Source organism: Acinonyx jubatus, chromosome A2 (genome assembly GCF_027475565.1).
Source record: "Acinonyx jubatus isolate Ajub_Pintada_27869175 chromosome A2, VMU_Ajub_asm_v1.0, whole genome shotgun sequence".
In the NCBI taxonomy this organism is placed as follows: Eukaryota; Metazoa; Chordata; class Mammalia; order Carnivora; family Felidae; genus Acinonyx; species Acinonyx jubatus.
In genome coordinates this window covers 153169524-153184966 of record NC_069383.1, presented here as the reverse complement: position 1 = coordinate 153184966, position 15443 = coordinate 153169524, and the positions used below count along the sequence as shown (strand labels likewise).

At 54.9% G+C, this 15443-nt stretch overlaps 1 protein-coding gene across 7 annotated transcripts in view; it reads left to right on the top strand.

Annotated features, from left to right (window-relative positions):
* Positions 1-15443, top strand: part of MYO9B (myosin IXB) — an 89541-nt gene that overhangs the window by 20197 nt on the left and 53901 nt on the right. The window lies entirely within an intron of this gene.

Below are 15443 nucleotides of genomic sequence, written 5' to 3'. Positions count from 1 at the left end.
GGGAGCCAGGGTGGGCAGGCTTAGAATTAGCCAGGCTGGAGAATTCCGGGGGCTCCGGGAGGTAGGGGCTGCGCTGCTTGCCTGGTACTCGGCCCCCGGGGTGATCAGGGCGGGGGAAGGTGGCTCTGGTAACAAGTGGTGGCGGCATGGGCCCTGGCATGGTTGGCTTGCCTAGGTGAGGCACGCTCACGGGTGAGTCCTTTGCTCTCAAGAGTTAGCTAGCCTAGGGGAGGGGCAGTGCCTTCAGGGCCGGCCAGGCCTCCTGATATCAAAGCATCGGCTTGTAGGGAATAAAGGGCCTGATTAATACACTGTTAATCTCTATCGGGCGGGCCGTGATCTATACTCCAGTTCCAGAAAGAAAAGGACGGCGTGTCCAAACTGAACAGTTCGTGACAGGGTGTTTTCGGCAATGGAGCCTGTGTTCGGAAGGAAACCGGCAAGGCAGGGTGCGGGCCTGGGGGGCTAGGGGACAGTGAGGCCAAGAGAGGGGGCCTCCTGGCATCACCATAAAGGCGGTGGGTGAGGAAGCCCCCTCCACCCTCCATCCGACGTCTCCATTGGCCAGACCCCACAGAAGCCGTTGGTGCATCATTGTGACTGAGCCCTCTGGATGCAGGGGCAGTGGCAAGGACCACCCAGCACCCCTCACTCTTGGGGTCTTGGTGCCAGATGCATCCGTGTCTCAGATCACGGTGTAACTTTCGTCACCCGGTGAGGGCTGGGACAACGCATGGGCCCCGGGGGTCTGTGCCTGTGGGTTTGGAGTTCAGGGCTCTGCTCTTTTTTCCTCTAAGTAGATTGTATCAGAATTAAGTGTTTCTAAATAATTAAGTTTTATTAAATATAACGATGGAAGTTATATTTCTTAGAGCATTTGGGTTTATAGAAATATTGAGCCAGACAGTACAGAGAATGCCCACTTATCCCCTCACTCTCCACACTTTCCCCGTTATGTTTTTCTTGTAATTGGAAAAAAAAAAAAATTTTTTTTTTTTTTAATTTATTTTGAGAGACAGAGAGCAACAGAGCATGAGCAGGGGAGGGGCAGAGGGAAGGAGACACAGAATCCGAAGCAGGCTCCGGGCCCTGAGCTGTCGGCACAGAGCCCGACGTGGGGCCCGACCCCCTGAACCGGGAGATCATGACCTGAGCCGAAGTCAGACGCTTAACCGTCTACCCAGGCGCCCCACTTTCCCCGTTGTTAACATCTTACATTAGCATGTTACGTTTGTTGTAGTAGATGAGCCAGTGTTGACATACGATTATTAACTCAAGTCCATTATTTACACTGGGGTTCACTCTTGGTGTTGCGTATTCTGTGGGTTTGGAGAAAGGCACAGCCTCACCAACTATGCGCCAATACCCCGTCATGCAGAGTAACTCCACTGCCCTCAAGTCCTCCGGCCTACTCATCCCTCCCCCAGCCCTGGCAGCCCCTGATCCCTTTACTGGCTCCATAGCTTTGCCTTTTCCTGGATGCCATAGAGTTGGATTCGTACTGGCCGTAGCCTTTCCAGACCAGCTTCTTTCGCTTAGTAACACACGTTTGAGGTTCCTTCGTGGCTTAAGAGCTCGTTTCTTCATCTTGCAGACTAATACCGCACCATCTGGGTGTGTTGTGGTCTGTCCAGCCACAGGACCCCAGACCCTCCTTTCGCAGAGTAGGGGGGTGGGGGCCTACCCACCCTGAAGTGTTGACCTCCAGCCTCTGGTTGATCCTCCCTCCCCGCCAAGCCTAAGGCCTGACACAGCCACTCTGCTGCCATGCAAATTCACTGAAAGCGCATCTGGCCCACGCCTGCCGAGCACATTTCGGTTCCTCTTCCCCCCTGACGATGTCCGAGATCACCAGCAAGAAGTTGATTGGGGTTGTCCAGTCTGGCCCTGTGCCAGCACGCATAGCCGGCCTGTTTCTTCTCCTATACACGTAACGTAGAGATCAGCCATCGTTTTTTGTGCAAGCGTTTTAAAAACTACTGAGGGATCAGCCACAGCGCATGTGTTTCCCTTTAAAGCTGTGTACCCTGCGCGTGTTGTCGCCTCCTCTGTTCGGATCATCTGTTCCTTCTGCAAATACTCTGCGCGCACATCTGCCACATGCCAGCCACCGTTCTAGGCACTGGGCTGTGTGGTGGCCCAAATCGACACAGAGCCTACCCTCGCAGAGCGGTCATCCCAGCAATGAGGCGGCAGGCAGCGAAACAAACAGCAGGCCTCGTGTGCGAGCTGAGTGCCAGCCAGGACGGCAGGCATGCCCAAGGAAGAAGGGTTAAGGGGACAGGAGGTGAGAGGTGGTGCTGAGCTGGGCCCAAAAGGAGGTCAGGTGAGCCACACGGCATCTAGACGGAGGGCACGGCCAGCACAAAGCCTCGGAGGCTAGACTGAGCCTGGCGTGTTGGGGCCTGGAGGGCACAAGAAAGGGCCAGGGCAAGAGGCAGTGAGGACAGGGAGGTGATAGGGAAGTGACGGACAGATCGTTTGGGACCCTGTGTGCTGCAGGGAGGGTTCGTGTGACGTGGGAGCTACGAAGGGCGTCCATCGGTCGGTCTGGCTCCATCCCAGCTCTGGAACTTAGCGTCAGCGAAGCTCCCGGTGATCCCGTGGCCTTGTGGCGATAGTCCGTGGCCACGACAGGCACTCCAGGCCAAAGCAGCAGCGCCTGGCTCTGCGGTCCCAGGAAGAATGGAGCAGGCCGCTGGCGATGTTAGAAGTTAAGTACGTAAACAAGAGGGCGGACGCAGCATTGGCCAAATCAAGCATTTACCCCTCACTGAACCGGGCAGGCAGGGAGATCTGCCCGTGCTCGGTGTGGACGCCAAGCCTCGAGGTCTCAGCGCAACACAGTGAAGAGGCAGGAGTGACGTCACGGTGCCATTTCCTTTTCTAGCTGAGGACCATCCCCGGCACCGGGGTGAGGTCCCGCGGCTGCCGTAACAAGTTACCGCAAACCCGGGTGGCTTAAAACAACGGAAGCCTATTTCTCACGGAAGTCTGAGTGCAAGGTGTCCAGCAGGGCCCGGCCCCTCTCAAGGCTCTGGGAGAGGGTCCTTCGTCACCTCTTCCAGCTTCCTGAGCCTGAGGCTCCGGCGTTCCTTGTCTTGTGGCCGCGTCACCCTAATCTCTGCCTCTGTTGTCACATGGCCCTTCCCTTCTGATAAAGACACCAGTCGTTGGATTTGGGGCCCACCCGACTCCAGGATGACCTCACCCTAACTAATTACGTCAGCAAAGACCCCGTTTCCAAAGAAGGCTACGTCCACAGGGCTCAGCACACGGACGGGTTAGGAGACAGGCCCACCCACAGCAACCCCCTGTTGGACATAGAGCTGTCAGCCTCGCTGCCTTCTTCTCTGAGGGCCGCCCTTGCGCAGCAGTTGTCCTGGGAGCTCTTCCCCTGCAGTTGCCCCAAGGGATTCTGGCACATTCTTCGAGGGCCGTTAGTCACCCTCCTTGCCTGGTGTCTGCACCTCATGAGTCAGATGCCTCCGACCCCGCCCTGCTGCCTCCCTCCAGCCTCGGTGGCGTGAGCCAGCAAGGCCAAGTTTCCCCAGCGGTTAGGAGCTCCTGGAGGGCGGTGCCCACGCTGGCTTCCAAAACAGGCTTGAGCCAAGTCCACGTCACGGCCATAAACGTGCTTCCTGGGGCGACCGTTTGGAAAGGGAGAAGATTGTTGTAGTGTAGAGCTGGGCTTTCTCGGCCAAAGCACCACTGGCGCCCGGGGCCAGGTCACTGCCCAGTGGGGTCATCCTGTGCGCTGCGGGCTGTCGAGCAGTGCTCCTGGCCTCCGCCCCCCAGATGCCACTGGCACCGTCTCCCCCCAGATGTGACAACTGAAAATGTCCCCAGACATTACTAAGTGTCCCATGGGGGCAGATTATCCCCCAGATGAGAACAACTGTCTCAGAGTCACAGCTCCGGATCCCACGAGACCAAGCTGTTTATTTCCAGCCCCGACCGTTGAGAAATTGTTCACAAGTTCCAGCCAGTCTGAGCAAAACGCCAAGAGTCACTTTCTAATAACAGGAATAATTTGTTGTTGTGCCTTCGGGTACACTTTCCATCCGTTGGGGTCCTTGACAACACTTCTGCCCATTTTAAAGATGAGGAGACAGGGTCCCGGAGGGGCATGCTGGTGTGCAAGTGTCCTGGGGCTGCCGTCACAAAGCGCCACAAACAGGGGTGTGGGGACGGGGTGGAGGGGTGTGCTTAAAACAAGCAGGAATTAATTCTGTCACAGTCCCGGAGGTCAGAAGTCCACAATCAGGTTGTGGGCTTGGTGGGTTCCTCCTGCAGGCTCTGAAGGAGAATCTGTCCCTGGCCCTCTCCTGGCTCTGGTGGCCACCGACAGTCCTTTGGTGTTCCTTGGCTTGTGATAGCACCTCTCCGTTCTCTGCCTCTGCCTTCACATGGCCTTCTTTCCTCTGTGTCGCTGTGTCTCTAATTTACTTCCTCGTATAAGGATGCTTGTCACTGGATTTAGGACCCACCCCAAACCCAGGATGATCTCACCTCAAGATCCTTATTTTAATTACATCTGCAGAAACCCTATTTCCAAATAAGGTCTCCTTCACAGGCTCCAGGGATCAGGACTCAGGCATACCTTTCGAGGGGGCACAAGTCAACCCGCTACGGTCTGGGTTCCCCAGGCCACACCGCAGGCAGCCATGGCTGGACCGTGGTTGGAACCTGGCCTGAGTCTGAGCCTGAGTTCATGGTACGTCTCTGTCTTCACGAGAGATTTCCTCAGCCCCAGGGGCTGTAGAAGGCCAAAGATCGACACGTCCTGTGGCCTTTGGGACTTTTTCTCAGCTCCCTGAAAGGAGAAGTTGAGTTGTTTTGAGGTTTGGGTGTCGCCAGGCCGCTCCCCCCACTTGTGGGTTGCAGCCTCGCTATGCAATTCTGACCAGAAAACAGGAAGGGGGCACTGTGGAAAGCCGGTTCCAATCAGCTGATCCGCCCGCCCCTGCAGTTAACTGTTACTGTCACTTATTGTCACCATTTCACACGATGTCACTCGGCCGTGCTCTGCCCCCCTGCAGCCCGGCCCCCAAACTGCCTCTAGAAGCATGACATTTGTGCAGGACTGTTGTTTCGGCTCAGAGGTACTGAAGGTAGGAAAAAAGAAAGAAACACCGAAGTTGCAGAAGGCAGGCTCACTAGGGCAGCGAGTGGCCGGGGTCCTCCTTCCTGTGTGCCGGGGTCCATTGCGCACCCTGGGTGCCCTCGGAGAACCTCCCGACTCTAGACACGGGCAACTGAGGCGTCGGCCACTGGGCTGGCCACAAAGCATGGCCAGGCGCGCTCCTCTCCCTGGGCCCACAGACCTCAGCATCAGGGCTGAGGCGGCTCTCTTCATCTGTCCTGAACTGTGACAGTTGCCACCAGCATTTGCTGATGCACACAGAGTTTTAATTTTGAAAGCAGAAATGAAACAAGGCTGCTTGCTGGGGTTCGGGACCTTCATGTAGCTACCGCGGCCTGGCCCATGCAGACACAGGATCCTGGCTGAGACATGGTGACACCCTGAACCATCTGGCACACCCGTGGGAGGCCGGTGACCTGGTTCAGCGTGATGTGGGACCAAGGGGGTCCTGGAGCTCACTGCTGCCCCTCACCCACTTCCGGGGGCGCTGAAGGAGCCAGTCCTGGGACTGGCATCTATGCCCACTTCGGTCCTGAGCCCCAGCCCCCTTTGGGGCCCACAAACCCAGTCTCCTGTGACTCCAGACAGCTCCCAGCCCCCCTCCACCCACCGGACTACTGGGTCTGTTCCTACTACCATCCATTAGCACCAGTTCAGTCCACCCAGGACTGCATGCCATCGTCCTCCCTACCCTTTGCTCTCAGGGACACCTGCCCAGACTATATCCTTCATTCCCACAATTGCACGGATGGGCCAGCCCAGTGGTGAGGGCACACAGGTGAAGCCATTCAGCCAGGGTGACCCCGATAGAAGGTTCCAGAAACAGGTGTATGCCTCTGCAGTTAGGGTTTCTTTCTTTTTTTTTTTTTAAGTTTATTTATTTTGAGAGAGAGAGAGCGAGTGAGCAGGGGAGGAACAGAGAGAGAGCAAGAGAATCCCAAGCAGGCTCCCCTCTGTCAGCGCAGAGCCGGATGTGGGGCTCAAACTCACAAACCGTGAGATCGTGACCTGAGCCAAAATCAAGAGTCAGACGCTTAACTGACTGAGCCACCCAGGCACCCCTGCAGTTAGGGTTTCTATTTAAGCTCTTAATATTGAGACATAATTCACCCATTTCAAGTGTACAATTCGGTACTATTCAGTACATTCACCGTGTTGAACAGCCACCACCTCTATCTAGTTCCAGAACATTTCCATCCCCCCAAAAAGATACACCATGAGCAGCCATTCCCCATCCCCTGCCCCGGCCCCTGGCAACCACCAGTCTGCTTTCTGTCTCTATGGATCTGCCTACTCTGGACGTTTCCTATAAATGGAATCATACACCGTGTGGCCTTTTGTGTCTGGCTTCTTTCACTCGGCATGGTGTTTCCGAGGTTCACCCACCTTGTGGCGTGAGTCAGTGCTTCTTTCCTTTCTGTGGCCGAGCAGCACTTCCATCCTGTGGATGAGGCTGCACTGTGTTTCTCCCTCACCAGCTACCTCGGGGCTCCGTTCCTTTGTGCCGGCTGAGTCTGCAGTTGGGTTTCCTCCCCGGCCAGGCCAGCGTTACCCCATCAGTGACAGGAGGGTAGAGGGGAGGGGCGCACGTGAAGGCGATCCCACTGGAGACTCTCAGGGTTGACCGAGCCATGCCAACGGGAGGCAAGCAAAGCCTGGCCAGCAGCCTACTCTGGAAATGCAGGCTCCCCTGGGAGGGCAGGGTAGGACAAGTAGACACACCTAGGTCGGCCTCTCTGTGTTTGTCATCTCTATGTGCCTGCTGCACCTGCTAAGAGGCTGGCGGTCAGAGAGAGGCTGGCGCTCAGGAACAGGGGCAGTGAACACATAGGGCAAGCTGCCCAAGGCCTCCGGAAGCAGACAAGAGCATTTATGCATGCTGTTGGGCTTCCGGAGCCAAGGTGTCAGAATGGGACAGGGTCAGAAGCGGCCGCACAGGGCTGCCTGGAGCTGGGTGCTGGTGTGGACTGCCATCCAGGGTATTTCATCCAGGGCAGACCTGAGCACAAGCAGCACAAAGACCTCTTGACCCCAGGGCTTGCTGGGCCTTAGGGTTTGTCCAGTTGCATGACCCAGCACGCAGCACAGGGAGAGAGGCCAAGAGCAGATGACCAGCTGGGGTGCCTCCTGGCCAGGCGCTCATCCCTAGCGTGTGTTAGCCACGGGGGGAGCTGGGCTTGCCAGGAGGAATGAGGGTTTGAGAAAGGAGCAGGTGGCCAAGGACAGGCCGCCAGGGACCCGCTTCAGGGCATGGGCCTCAGCAGGAAGGAGGCTCAGGTTAGGGAGGAAGGAGGAAGGTCGCTGGCGTTGCCCACCCACAAAGGAGAGCCAGAGCATTTGCAGCAAGAGAAGTGTTTGGGCCGGGAGTCTTTATCCGATGCCCATCCAGTTCCCAGATCTCAGGGCCCAAAAGCCTGGTTGTGTCTGCATTACATGAACGCAGGTGTTTCAGACAGTCCTAAAACCACTTGTTCTTTTGGTGTGTTGAGGGGAAGGTTGGCAGCTGGTAGGGGGTGGGGCTTGGGTGAGAGAGGGTCTCGGGCAGCAGCATAGAACACTCTGGAAGGAAGTATGCTGACCAGATAAGTCCAGGCCAAGTCTGGGTACACAGGCCGCCTTGGGCCTTGGGCTGGAGTCACCAGACGCTCCTGAGCTGGGGGTGAGCTGGAATGGGCGTGCAGCTTGGCCAGGGGGGAGGGGGGCAGACCAAGATCTCCCAGAAGTCATCACCTACACCCCAACCAGCAGTCAAGGCTCGAGCTATCCTGAGCCACCTTCAAGGCCGGGTGGCTAGAAGGTCACAGATGCGAACATCAGAGTCACCCATCAACAGGGGAGAGAAAGGGAGAGCCAGGGGTGGGATCTTGGGAAAATGGGCATCGTAGGGAGATCCAGTGGTGCAAGAATGAGGGAAGGTGTGGTGTGGTCTGGAGGCCAAGCTACTGGGAGCCCGTGGGGGAGGTGGGCCCACCCTGGGCAACTCCACAGAGCAAGGAATCAAATCTCTGGCTGCTTCTGTCCCCAGTGTGGCCTCCCTCAGGATGTTTCGGGAAGTAGTTGGGGTGGGGGGGCCCAGGTCAGTAGAGTGGCCTGAAGGTAAGGTAGGAGCTGAAGTCAGAACCCAGAGCAGGAGGGAGACAAGGCAGGGCGGATCACACAGGGGACAAGAGGACGAATAAGGCACATGGGGGGTCGGCTTCAGACCTCGCAGACAGAAACACGCAGAGACAAAGGCTGTGCCTCCACGCCACCGACCTGGGGCCAGATCACTCTCTGTTGGAAGGGCCATCCTACGCACTGCAGGATGTCGAGCAGCGGCCTGGGTCTCAGCCGTCGCGTGCTGGTAGGAGTCCCTAAGGCAGTCAGGATAACCCAAAATGTGTCCAGGCCTTACGAAGTGTCCGCCTGGCAGGGCAGAATTGCCCCCATGGAGAATAAGTTTTAGGTTGATTGCATGCAAAGAACACTGTCAGTGTCACAGACGTTTCATGCCTAAATGGCTGCAGATATTATTTTGGTAACATTATGTCGTTGTACTTCCACATCAACCCAACTATATTCAGCACCAGCACCGAGGGCGGCTGGCAGGCAGGGAAGCAATCTCCTGCTGGCTTTCTCAGTTGTTCCCGGAAAGAGGAGGCTGGTGCTGTTTCTTGCCCTGAGATCAGCCAGAGCCAAGCAAATGGGTCACTGCCCCCAACCCCCCCGCCCCTGCCCTACGCCCAGAAATCTCGTGGCTTTGTCGCCGCTCAAGCACTTGGGTTTGGCCTTCCAGGCAGACTCTGAGTGACATTTTAAAATGATATTTTAAGAGCTGTTTGTCGATACCGAAGAATGGAGCTGCCCAGTCTGAGGCCCCCCCAGAGCAGAGAAGTCACCCGCTCCCTATGTGTTCCTGCAGAGGAACTTCTTGAAAGCACATGAGCAGTTTCCCGAGGCAGTTAGTACTGCTTCCAGAGCTCTGGAATTTAATCACCCCTCCACCCCTGTCCTCCTGGTGCGGCTTCCTGAACATAATGGCAGGTGTTGGCTGTGGTTTGGTTTATGTCTCTTTTAAGCGTCTCCCCGACAGGAAACAAGCCAGGGCCACCATGGTGGTTTTTGCTGCTGGGGAGCATGCGTGGTTATCTGCCCCGTTTTGGCAAAACTGTGACGCATTTTATTATTGCTTTTGGTTCTACTCCGTAGGTGCTTGTCTTTGCTCTTTTCGTCTAATGCTTCATTTTTTTTTTTTATTAGTATCATTTTCCTTATTTGAAGTATAATTTCTTTTTGTATATACCAGGGATTGGCAAACTCCAGCCCACGAGTTAAATCCGCCAGAGCCGGTTTCTATAAATAAAGTTTTATTGGCACATAGCCACACTCCCTCATTTACCTATAGTCTGTGGTAGCTTTCACGCTGCCTTTCACAAAGGCAGAGCAGAGCCTTTGCAACAGAGACACCATATAGCCCACAAAACCAGCACTGTTTATCACCTGGCCCTTTATAGGAGAGGTTTGCTGACCCCTCATACCTCTGCGTTCACATGGAACATTCCGGAACTTTCCACAACTTTCTTCATGCCCTCTTCTCACCTTCTGCTCAGCTCCCCATACCCAAATATAGGAAACCAGATTCTTACCCTCGTTGGTGAACTGGCATCACCAGCTCAAATCTTTCTGCATTTGTATCCATACCAGGTATAAGCACGTGTTCATAAACATCTACCCGCGGGGGGGGGGGGGGTCTGTGATACTGTGATTTATAGTAAGAAATATATATTTGGTTTTCCTCCTGTTCCTGGCACAGAACTGCTAGAACCTTAAGAATTTCCTAAGTGATAAGGATAATACGGTTGTGTTATGTTAATGAGGTGGCTTTTGGAAGGCATCTAAGGATGGGGGCTGGTTACCAACAGAGCCAGCCATGTGATTAAAGGGTTGGAACTTCAGCCCTGTGCCCCTGACCTTTGGGGAGGGGAGAGGAGCTGGAAGTTGAAATCAAAACTGGCTTGGGTGACTCAGTTGGTGAAGTGTCCAACTCTTGATTTTGGGCTCGGGTCATGATCTTGTGGTTCATGGGATCAAGTCCCACGTTGGGCTCTGCTCTGACAGCACCAGAGCCTGCTTGGGATTCTCTCTTTCCCTCTCTGCCCCTTCCCCTCCTGCACAGACACACTCTCTTGCTGTCCCTCTCAAAATAAACATTAAAAGAAAAAAAAGAACAGTCACCAACGGCCAGTGATTTAATCAGTCGTACGTATTTTATGAAGCCCCCATAAAAACCCAAAAGGAGGGAGTTCAGAGAGCTTCTGGATTGGTGAGCACATGGATGTGCTGGGGGTTGGAGGGTGGCACACCCAGAGGGCATGGGAGCTCCGCGCCCCTTCCCACATACCCTGCCCTGTACGTCTCCTCCATCTGGCCATTCCTGAGTTACATCGTTTTACAAGAAACTGGAAATGGAGTGAGTAAACTGGTTTCCCAAGTTCCATGAATCACTCTTGCAAACTAATTAGACCCAAAGAGGGATTCGTAGGAACTTCTGACTGATAACCAGTTGGTCAGAAGCGTGGATAACAACCTGGCTTTCAGTTGGCATCTGAAGGGGGGCAGGATGCAGCCTTTATGGGACTGAGCCCTTAACCCGTGAGATGTGACGCTATCTCAGGGTCAGCGGCATCAGAATTGAGTTGAATTGTAGGAGGCCCAGCGGGCGTTGGAGGCTAGGTTGGTGTCGGTGGGGGGGGGAGGGAAATGCACACGTCGGAGTTGGAGGCAGAACTGTAGAGTCTCAGAGCGGTTTGGGGGGCCAGGAAAGGAAGGCTGGGATGCAGATGTCCCGTAAAGTCCAGCAGGGCCGGCTCCACCCTAGCGCTCTGCTCAGGCTTCTTGCTGTCCTCCTCACCCGCTCTGGGTCCCACAGGCCACTGGGCGTGTTTTTACAGCCAGCGCATCTGAGCTCTGGCTGAGGGTGCCGGGGGCTGTGTGGGTCCTCCTCCCAGCCTTGTACCCTCACGGAGGGCCCTTGGAGGGTCTCCAGCCACACCCCAGGCCCTGAGACCTCCTGCACCCTGCCTGCAAGGCCACACCACCTGTCAGGGTCATAGTGGGAGGAGGACGCTGAGTGAGACCCCATTGTCACCTGGACCCTCCCCCATAACCCCTGGATCCCCCGGTTTCAGGGAAGGTGTTAGAGCTTGACAAGGCCAGGTCGGAAGTGTGTACCCAGCTGAGGCATCCCTGGAGGAAGCTAGCATCCGAGATGTCAGATGTGTGCCCACACAGACGCACTGGAGCTCACAGCTGGAGCGGGGCTGGGGGGGGGGGGGTGACTCAGCCAGAGAGAGGAGCATGAGGACTAGACTCTCGTGGCCCAGTGGGGGGGAGGTGGGACTCAGCCCAGCTGCAGAGTGATAAGAGGATGTCAGCAGAGGACCGGGTGTCCTATGGCAGTGGGTTTGGCGGGGGGGAATGCTGCGGAAGGGGTGGCCATCCAGATGCCGGGGCTCGCTGTTGCTCTCTGTCCTCCCTGGGCCCTGCAGACCCGCGAGGCTGTCTTTCTGGTCTCTGCATAGAAAAAGTGCAGATCCCTGACCCTTTGCAACGATCTAAGGGTATTTTAGACAAAAGGGGAACTTATATATTTTTGGGAACGCCGCATCTAAGAGAAAAGTGAAAATTATGGGTTATATTTTAAGCACCCAGAAAGGCCTCTTTGGGATTTACGGAAAAAGTTGATTAAAAGGCAAAGCGTAGCTGGGGCCCGGGACACCCCTGCCACAGCCACCGCCCTTTCGGAAGGTTCTGAATACTTGGCTGCACCAGGACTGGACGGGGCGGGGGAGTGTCAGGCCATCTATCAGCTACATCTGCCTTGCTGTCTGGGGCGGGAGCACAGCTGGGCAATGCAGCCACATGGCCTGGCAGCCAATTTGTTTCCTCGCGATTACCCAGGATGGAGGGACTCCAGTGTCCCATCCCCAGCATCTCTGGGAAGCTGCCCTCTGAAATTCCCCCCGTGTCGGTCAGCCACCCGCTGGCCACAGCCAACTTCCAAGGCCAAGCCCTGCAAGGCTCCACTTACCTGAGGCCCCTTGAGCCTGAGGCTCTCGGTCACCTGCCCAGCTACTGACCAGCCCTGTGACCCCAGCATGGGGTTGCTGACCAGTTCCTTTTAGGTGGAGGAGAGAATAGCACACCACGTGGCAGCAACAGACACAGGCCTGTAGCCTTTCCTGGCTAAATGGATCTCTGGGACCCGGGGATCCCCGGGGTAGCTGATTTTTTAATGGAGTTTAAGGCTTGGTCCTCATCTGGCGCGATCCTGCCCCAAGGGCGCGTGTGATAACACTGCAAACCGGCATCTAGAGGGTCGAAGCCAGGGATGCTGCTGTTCAAGGTCCTACAGCGTGCAGGACAGCCCCCGACAGCCCCCACCACACACACACACATACACACACACACACACACACACACACACACACAAATGATCTGGCCCCAAATGCAGTGCCAAGGCCGAGGAATCTGCTGTAGTTGAGGGGCCTCTAGGATATGCAGTTAAAAATCCAGCCTGGGGCTCTGGAGCTACTACCTGGACAAAGGTACTCATTGGAGGTATGAATGTGGGGGAGATTGTGAGAGAGAGAAGATGACAAGGACATGCGGCCCCTGAGGGAACACCTTTCGTTCTACCGAAGTGCCCGGACCAGTTCCTGCCCTTCAGCTTGTGACCGCACCCCGTTCCACCATAATTTACCACCCGTAGGACTTCAGGGCCCAGAGCCAGCCCCTGCCAGGAGGCCAGGAAGACGGGAGCTGCCACGTGCTGTGTGACCTGCGGCAAGTGTGCATCTCTGCTCTGCCTGCTGATCTCTGACCCCAGGGCCTTTGCATGCACTACATCCTCAGTCTAGAAGGCTCTTGCCCCCAATAATCTAGCTGAGTCCCACCCCAAGGCCTTCTGGGAAAGCCAGAGGTCCAGAATGTCACATGATCAGCAGAGTCATGCCAGCAGAGCTCCCGCCACCCCACATCCTGAGGCCATTTGGTGTTCCAGGGCTGTTTGTTTCTTTTTTAATTTTTATTATTATTGTTTAGAAAATATATGTTTTTAAATATTTAATTTTTGAGAGAGACAGAGCATGAGCGGCGGAAGGGCAGAAAGAGAGGGAGACACAGAATGGGGAGCAGGTTCCAGGCTCTGAGCCGTCAGGGCAGAGCACGACGCGGGGCTCGAACTCACGGACCGCGAGATCGTGACCTGAGCCGAAGTCAGACGCTGAACCGACTGAGCCAGCCAGGCGCCCCAAGGGCTGTTTGTTTCTAATAGCAAGCTAGTCCAGTTTGATAGCCCCGGCTCTGAAAGAGCAGGGATTAAGTGTGTGCTGAGATGAGGTCACTGTAGCACCAAGGTGGGGAGGATGCCTCGTGGGGAGACTCCGTGGAGAGGGTCACAAGAGCAGCAAAGGTGAATGAAAGAAGCCACCTTACAAAAGGCCACATATTCTGTGATCCCATCTATATGTGTCCAGAACAGACAAGTCCATAGGGACAGAAAGTAGTGATAGGCTAATCTGGGGAGGGGGGCAGGGAGTGACTGCTCATGGGGGTGGGGGGGGTCCTTCTTTCGGGGTGATGAAATGTTCTGGAACTAGCTAGAGGTGACAGTTGCACAACATGGTGAACATACCACATGCCCCTGAATTACACATTAAAAAGCATTAAAATGGTGACTTTTATGTCATAGGGACTTCACAATTGAAACAGAAATGCAGAGTGAGGCTCTACACATCTGGAACTCCCCATGGGGACCTGCCACGTCCCCTCCCTGATTCCCTCCCATAGATCTTGCAGCTTGCTGCCATCAGTAGCCAGACCAGGGAGGGTGATAATGAGTACAAGTCCCAGATGAAATTTACAGACACCGTTTCTTAGCAGACAGGAGCCCAGACATCCTAGAGGTCGTTCTACTGGCTCTGACCTCTTTGGTGGCTTCGGGCACACTGGAGTGTCTCCATGTCCCTGAGCCCCATCCCTCAAGAAGAGGCCACAGGACGCTTAGAAGGAATTTCTCAAGGGAGGCAAATGTCTCAAAAATGTGTTGTCCAGCCCACTTTTCCATCCATGGAAGCCCCCTTTGAACACCCATTATGCCAATTGCTGAAACTCCAGGGGCCGAGCGATAGTAAAATTGGCCAGAGTGGGTCAGCGGTGGTCACTCCAGGGTACATATCCTGGATGAGGCCGCTGCCCTTGTAGAGAGGCTTGGACCACAGTTCTGCAAGCTGATTCCGTCAAAGGCCCCGTAGTCAACATTTCCAGATTTTAGGACCATGCAGTCTCTATCAGTTACGGAACATTGCCCTCAACGAGCAAAAGCAGACACAGATAATACATACGTGAATGGGTGGGGCCACGTGCCCATAGACCTATTTATAAAAAGCAGGTGGTGCATCTGGAGAGAAGCGTCAGACAGACTCACACTGAGGGGTCGCCTGCAAAATACCCAACCAATCCTCCTCGAAACTGGTCAGATCTCAAAAAGAAGGAAAGTCTGAGAAACTTTGTACGGAGACATCAAGGAGACAGGATGACTGAATGTGATAGGGGATCCTGGAACAGAAAAGGGACATTAGGGAAAAACTGAGGACATCTGAATAGAGCATGCATGAACTGGGGCGCCTGGGTGGCGCAGTCGGTTAAGCGCCCGACTTCAGCCAGGTCACGATCTCGTGGTCCGTGAGTTCGAGCCCCGCGTCGGGCTCTGGGCTGATGGCTCGGAGCCTGGAGCCTGTTTCCGATTCTGTGTCTCCCTCTCTCTCTGCCCCTCCCCCGTTCATGCTCTGTCTCTCTCTGTCCCAAAAATAAATAAACGCTGAATAGAGCATGAACTTAATCACTAATAACTTAATCAATATTGGTTTGTTAATTGTGACAAATGCAGGGTTAACAGGGAAGCTGTGAGGTACTCGGGAATTTTGCTGGAATATTCTTATATATTGCTTTTCATAAATCCGAAACTATTCTACAATTAAAAGTTCATATTTTTGGTAAGAAGTCATTCAGCCAGGGGCGCCTGGGTGGCTCAGTCGGTTAAGCATCCGACTCTTGATTTCCGCTCAGGTCATGATCTCGTGGTTTCATGAGTTCGAGCCCCGCATCGGGCTCTGTGCTGACGGTACAGCGCCTGCCTGGGATTCTCTCTCTCTCCCTCTCTCTGCCCCTACCCTGCGCATGCTCTCTCTGTCTCTGTCAAAATAAAGAAACTTAAAAAAAAAAAATTCATTCAGCCAGATTTGGCCTGTGGGACATA